Source organism: Daucus carota, chromosome 1 (assembly GCF_001625215.2).
Source record: "Daucus carota subsp. sativus chromosome 1, DH1 v3.0, whole genome shotgun sequence".
NCBI classification, from domain to species: Eukaryota; Viridiplantae; Streptophyta; class Magnoliopsida; order Apiales; family Apiaceae; genus Daucus; species Daucus carota.
This window is the reverse complement of record NC_030381.2, coordinates 11,384,944-11,392,102: the sequence shown is the minus strand read 5'-3', so window position 1 is coordinate 11,392,102 and position 7,159 is coordinate 11,384,944.

Below are 7,159 nucleotides of genomic sequence, written 5' to 3'. Positions count from 1 at the left end.
ACCGAGCCATGGCATGTGTTTTAGGGGCCCTTTCTAGGCTTATTCTATAATGGGGTTGTATTAGGCTTTCTCAGGCTAAAGCTTGGAAGGATCAAGCTGAGGGCCACAGAAAGACCATAGAACCCCTGTTTCGAGTTGATTAATTCGTTGTAGATAAACAAATACTCAAGGAAAACATTGAAACATTAGATAGGGAACAATCCTCGAGAAATTTTATTGAAACTATAGTAGAAGAGATAAATAACTGAAATCAACAAAGTTTAAAACTAAATGACAATGGTCTATCAGACCTTATTCAATGGTTATCTACTTACTAAGACAATCAAACATAATAAATCTTCAAGTTGGTGGCGTGCCAACTCCTTGGAACCTTGGTTCCATCCAGGGTCTGAAAGTTGTACGAGTCGCGACTAGTGACACCACTGCTTTGGCTCCATAAGCTAACTGAAAGACTTCAAGTCTTGAGTCTCCACAGACTTTTAAGTTCTTGATTCTCAGAGTTCTAGCTAGTCCAAGGCACGCCAATAAGGCTTCACATTCAGCCTCGTTATTTGTGGCCGGGAAATCTTGCTTTGTAGAAAACTCAATGACGAACCTGTTAGGGGTTTGGAGCACAAGCCCTGCACCATTTGTTTTTGAAACTTCGTCAAAAAGCTCATTAAGTTTCTCCTCTTCTTTGGGTTCCTCTACCCTACTCTCCTGCCCCCCGACTTCCTGGTTGTCAATGGTGCATTTAACTAGGAAGTCAGCCAGAGCTTGAGCTTTGATTGCCACCCGTGGCTTGTATCGAATGTCGAAATTTTCAAGCTCTACTGCCCACTTAATCAATCTTCCACTAGCCTTCGGGCTATGCATTATCATCCTAAGGGGTTGGTCAGTCAAGACTTCGATCTTATTTGTCCTCAGGACTCTGAAAGCCTCTCTCAGGCGCTCAAGGTGATCAGCTTTCTTCAAGCTCTTCACTAGCATATCATTGACATAGACCTCCACGGTCTTCTCATTTAGATGCTTAAACATCTTATTAGCTAAGCGCCAATACGTGGCTCTTGCATTCTTAAGATCAAACGCCATAACCTTTTCTGGTTTACCTCGGAACAAGGAGATGGGAACCAATTCCTTAATTGATAGAACCTGCCCCCCGACTCCCCCGGGTTTCAAGGCTGCAACATAACAACTCCTGGCCATTTTCTGGTCTCCTTTTTCTTCTCCTACCCCGTTTCTTGTGGGGAACTTGATTTTCAAGTGATATGTGGATGCTATGGCTTTAAAAGCATGCATCCCTGTCCTTCCTAGGATAGCGTTGTAGGTTGATGAGGCCTTAATGACCATAAAATTCAACATATAAGTGGCCTGTCGTGGCTCTGCTCCCATGGTTACTGGTAATTGGATTATTCCTTCAATCTTGGATTCTACTCCGTTGAAACCATAGATCGGCATGTTGGACGGTGTCAACTGCGAATCAGCATACCCCATCTTTTGATAAGCATCATAGAAGAGGATGTCTACAGAAGCTCCATTATCAACAAGAACCCTCTTAATAGATGAGTTTCCAATAACGGGAGTTATGACCAACGGGTCGTCATGGGGGAACTTCACCCCTTCTAGATCAGAATCATCAAAGGTTAACGCAATCTCGGTCTTGGCCCTCTTCGGGGGTTCTCCAACGATACACATCACTTCACGAGCATAAGCTTTTCGTGAGTTACTAGACAAGCCTGCTGCAGTCGGTCCTCCAGAGATCATATTGATCACGGGCCCTCGAGGCTCGGTTCTCCTATCATGATCATCATTGTCCCTATCGCGACTATCATTGTCATGGGGATTCCTATCTACATCCTTAGTATACCTGGAAAACTTGCCTTTCCGGATCAAAAACTCAATCTCATCCTTCAACTGCCGACAATCATCGGTCTTATGTCCTGTATCCTTATGAAACCTGCAATACAAGTCCTTGTTTCTTTTTTCGGGGTCAGTCCTAATTGGCTTCGGCCATCGAACTCCTCCCTCTTTCTCAATTTCCATCAGAATCTGACTCCTGGGGGCATTCAGCCTTGCATACTCAGTGAACCTCGGTCCTGATTGCTTCTTGGTAGGTGACTTTTCACCATCTTCCCTTTTCAAATACTTGTTATCAGCATCATATTCAGTATCGTTCCCACGCTTCTTAGAGTCCGTGGTTGGTCCCTGGTTATTCTGGGATTTTCTCATGCTTTCCTCCGCCTTAATATACTTCCCGGCTCTCTCTTGGAGCTCATTCATGTTGTCAGGGGCCCTCTTGGCTAGTGAGCGGCGGAAATTATCATCCATGGTTCCTTGTTGAAGGGCGATCATCGCTACCTTTTGGTCCAAATCCGGGACTTTGAGCGCCTCCTTGGTGAACCTATTCATATAGTCTCGAAGGGATTCGTTCCTGCCTTGGTGAAGGTTCATCAACGAGGCTGAACTCTTAGCGTGGGTCTTACTCCCAATAAACTGGCCTATGAAAGCTCGGCTCAAATCTCCGAACGAGGATATAGAGTTAGGGGGTAGTCGACTATACCAGTGCTGAGCCATCCCGCTCAAGGTTTGGGGGAAGGCTCGACACTTGATGGCCTCCGTGACTGGTTGCAACAGCAATGCATTCATGAAGGTTCGTACATGATTCGCGGGGTCACCCGTTCCATCATATGCCTTAATAGTGGGCAATTTGAACTTTCGAGAAATCCTTGCTGCCATGATTTCCTCGGTGAATGGGGGGATCGGGTTCTCTGGATCACCTGCAGCCAACAAGTGAATTCTATTCATACCTGAGTTCTGAGGGTTTTCAGTCCTTTGTCGAGGTTCGGGCGGTGGCTGCCTGGCCTGTTGTACCGCCCTGTCTCTTTTCAATTGAGCTATCTCCTGTTCATAAGCTCGAATCCTAGCTTCATACTCCTGGTCCGTGGGTCGACGGGACTCGGGGTTATTCGGCCTAATGTTGTGCTGGGAGCCTCGGCTCTGATTTCCATCTCTCCTTCTTCGTGGGGGAATATCGTAGTCCCTCTCTGAATCTTCAGAAGAGTCGTCCGTATAAACTACATACTCATCTGTTGGTCCTCTTGTGGTTGTCACAACGGTAGAGTAATGAGTCCCATGATCAGTGGCTGTGGCCACAACATTAGTCAGAGGGGGCAGCGTGCCAAAAATCATAGGAATCGAGGTTTGAGCAGCGGTGGTTGTGCCACTGCTAGCAAGGGTCAACGTGACTGGTGGTGTGGTGGTGATGGGATTTGAGGTTCCAGCGGTGACCTGAGACAAGGGTGGATCCTGGGTTGCGGTGTTGTCTCCGTTTGAAGGTGCATGAATTTCTGAGCGTAATCTGGTGGACACCATGGTTGTTGTCTTCTTTCCCACAGACGGCGCCAAATGTTATGGATCAAAAATCGAGGGGTGAGCTTCGTGCTTTTTGACTGATCTCGCGAGTCGGAACTCAGACGGGTCCTCACGAGGTGCCTACGTATCTTCAGCGGGGTGAAGAATCAAGTCAAAAAACGTAGTTCTATTTTGGAGGGGTAGAGCCCTTTATATAGATGTCTCAGGGTTAGAGACTGATTAGAAGTAGGATCCCTGGTGTTAGAGTCCTAGTAGAAATAGGTATTTGAGTCAGAGATAGGATAGGACTGATCCTTGATCCTTATCTTGAGCTGCTGGAGGTTATCTAGGACTCTAGATAGTTATCCACGAAATTCAGAGTTCTTGTAGGACTCTCGGAGTCCTGGACTCGTCAGTCAGACTCCTAGTAGGACTAGGATTCGAGTTCTGGGCCCTGACCGGGCTGGGGGCTCGTGCCTTGAGTTTGGGCAGCCCATGTTTCTCAAACATGAATGCCCAACGGGCCTTTTATAACCTCAATCTGCTAGCCACGAATTTTGGGTGATAAACCCAGAATCCGGGCCTCATATTCTGGCCTTTAATCAGACCCGGGCCAAAAATAACCCAATAATTTTTAGGGCCAATTTCAGAGCCATATCAAAACTATTTCCAAATAATACTTCAGTCGTTCCAATGGTTTGTCTAACACCACTTAGACTGTGAACCTTTATTATATTATATAAGGAACTCGACAATCTAATCTTCTGCTATCCCATTTGATACTAGATTGTCTACAATATATAATATTCAGACAATGTGAAAACTGATAGAATATATTTTTATATATATTCTATATGATTTTATTCTCATATTTTATTATATTTTGCACTGATTTGGATTTTATTTAATAGATTTTATTATTTTATTGTAGGAAATAAAGAATTCCAAGTTGAGAAGGATTTGAAGATATATTAGCTATTTTGTAGCTAAATTCTATTAAAATTCGGATTTATTGGGTTCTACCCGAATTCTGCATTGTTCGGGCCATATCTTGAGTTCCAGATGTCAGAATTGGACGATCTTACAGCCCACACGAAGCTCTTGAAATTTCCTTTAATTCAGAAGTGGTCTAAGAAGCAAAGTCCAGCTGAAAAGGCCCGAAAACAAAGCAGCAAAGTCAGTTACGAATTTTGAGAGAAAATCCTATCTTGTTTTGGATTTCTATTTCTATATTAGTTTTAAATATTAAAAAGACTTTTATTATTAGGGAGAATTATTAGCGTTTTATCATTGTACACTATTAGAATAGAATTAGGGTTAGTTAGAGAGACTTGTGGAGAGGCCATAACTTTTCATGGAAGTGACAACATTGAAAGTTAAGGATTTTCTTCTCTAGTCTTCTTCTTTCTTCTTGTTAGTTTAATTATGTGTTTTGGTTATTTTAGTTGTTTTGTTTGTTTAGTTATATTACTGAGTAGTGTGTTCTAGGGCTTAAGGGGAAGCCATGTTTGCACTATGATATTGGCATGATTTTACAGTGATTTGATTTATTGTGGAAATTCTAATTGATATGTTTTAATATTGATTTGTGTAATCGGCCGATATCATGAATTGATTCTATGCGAATAGGAGTATGATCGAGAGATATACTACTAGAGGCACACATACAATTAGCAGAATTGAATTTGAGTGCGAGAGCATCATTGGATTTCTGAAAGCGTTAATACTCGAGAGAGATTAGCCTTGCTTTAATTTCCCAATCAATTGAATTACTAAAAGTGATTATTTGTGTAAGCATGTTTCGAGAGTGTTGATGCTTGAGAGAGATTAACAAACTCTAGTTACATGACCGCTTTAATTGCTTTAGCTTAAAGCCAGTTATTGTGTAAGCATGGTGGACCTGATTGCCCTAGGTTTTAATATATTTATTTCGTGTCTCTTTAGTTAGTATTAATTTAATTAGTTAAAATATCTTTTATAATCGTTTGCTCTTGAAACAATCAACTGTAACTGAATAAAAATTTATAGCATATGTCTCCTTGAGGATACGACCTGCATTTGCCATTCTACACTACAATAGACACCGTGCGTTTGCGGTTAGTTATAAAATAATACATCAAGTTTTTGGCGCCGCTGCCGGGGAGACTGCTAGTTTCTATTGATTTTATTTGGCTATTTAGATTGTTTCCATTGCCTCCTTGGGACTTCCGTGCCAAGTGAGGTAGATTTTACTATGCTTCTTGGCTTTGTTGAGTTTTTTTTCAGGTTGTCAATGGACGGAGTTGATAACTTTGCACCCACTACACGTCCACTGAGTATCAACGAGATGTCACAAGCTACCCCGAAGACTTATAACTTCTGTCAAGTTTGTGGTGTTCAGGGTCACTATGGTTATGAATGTTCTTACAATGTCTTTAATTCTCAGAATGCTCAGTTGGGACATGTAAATGATTATCAAGAAAGATATGAGTACAATCACTATCCTAATTCTTGTGATCAACAATGGATGGATCAACCAGATTTCTCTTACATGGACAATGAATTTCAGAATTTCTCATATCATGATCAACAACAATTTCAGCAACATGGTTATGAAGAACCACCACTACAGCAATATGATCAGTTTGAGGAGGAATATCATCAACCTCAATATGAGCAACCTCAGTTTCAGCAGTATCACTATCCACTTCAACAAGAGCTACAGGTTCCTTTAACATCGTATCAGACGAATGAGGTATGTGATATGTTGATATGTATGACCAAGAGTTTTGAGGATGGTATCATGAACTTCCGGAAATGCATTGAAGATAGTACCATGATGATTAAAGAATTAAAAGCTGAACAACTGATTATGGAGGGTCAAATTGCACAATTGTCTAGTTCTTCTTCTACATGGCAAACCGAATCCTCTCTACCTCCATGTCTTCAAGTTGAAGATGACATAAATACTATCATTCTTGCAAGTGATGAAGACTGTGATAGTTTTTCGATCTGTGATGATGATGCACCTATTGATAAAGGGGAGGATCATGTCATTGCCAATGAAATTGATGATGTTGTTGATGTTGTGGACCATGTGTGTGATGATGAGCTAAGTGAAGAGAGCAATATCGAGTTGGTAGCAGTTTCTCCTCCGCCTTGTGTGCTTAAATTACCATTCTCGAAAGGAATCAACTTAATCAAGGTAGATCAACAATTTGATATGAAAAACTTTGCTTTTACTCGGACCTCTGCTCCCATATTTGAGAGCACATGTTTAAGAGTTGACATGATGATTGTCCAAGATGAGATTTCTCAGAATTTGTCCTATGATCCATTTCAAAAGGCTCTTACACCTCAAGTCTCGGAAGAAAGTGTTTGCAATACTGACTTTTTATTCATTGAAACAAAAAGAAGCCAAGAGATTCAACTAACTCCTGCGAAAGTGAGGAGTTTAGAAAAACCACCACCAGAGCCTCCACCTCATGTGAATATCAAGGGAGTTCAATATTTTGATGGATGTGAATTCTATCGTTGTTTTATCACAAAGTTCTCCAAATCTATGAAATATATTGATCAGTTGTTACATCTTGATGCGACAATTAATTTTATTAATGCTTGTTTGGAGACCTTCTGCAGGATAAAGACAACATTTGATACTCAAGATTTTATTTTTGGTGGTGAGATCATGTTTGAGAAAGCGGAAACTCCGCCTTTTACAGATTCTTTTTGGAGCTAAAAAGTCAAGCTAATGACTCTAAAAGAGCGCTACTTGGGAGGCAACCCAAGGTCCCTAATAGTTAATATATTATATAATATATTTTTGTCTTTTTTTTAGGAGCTTATAATT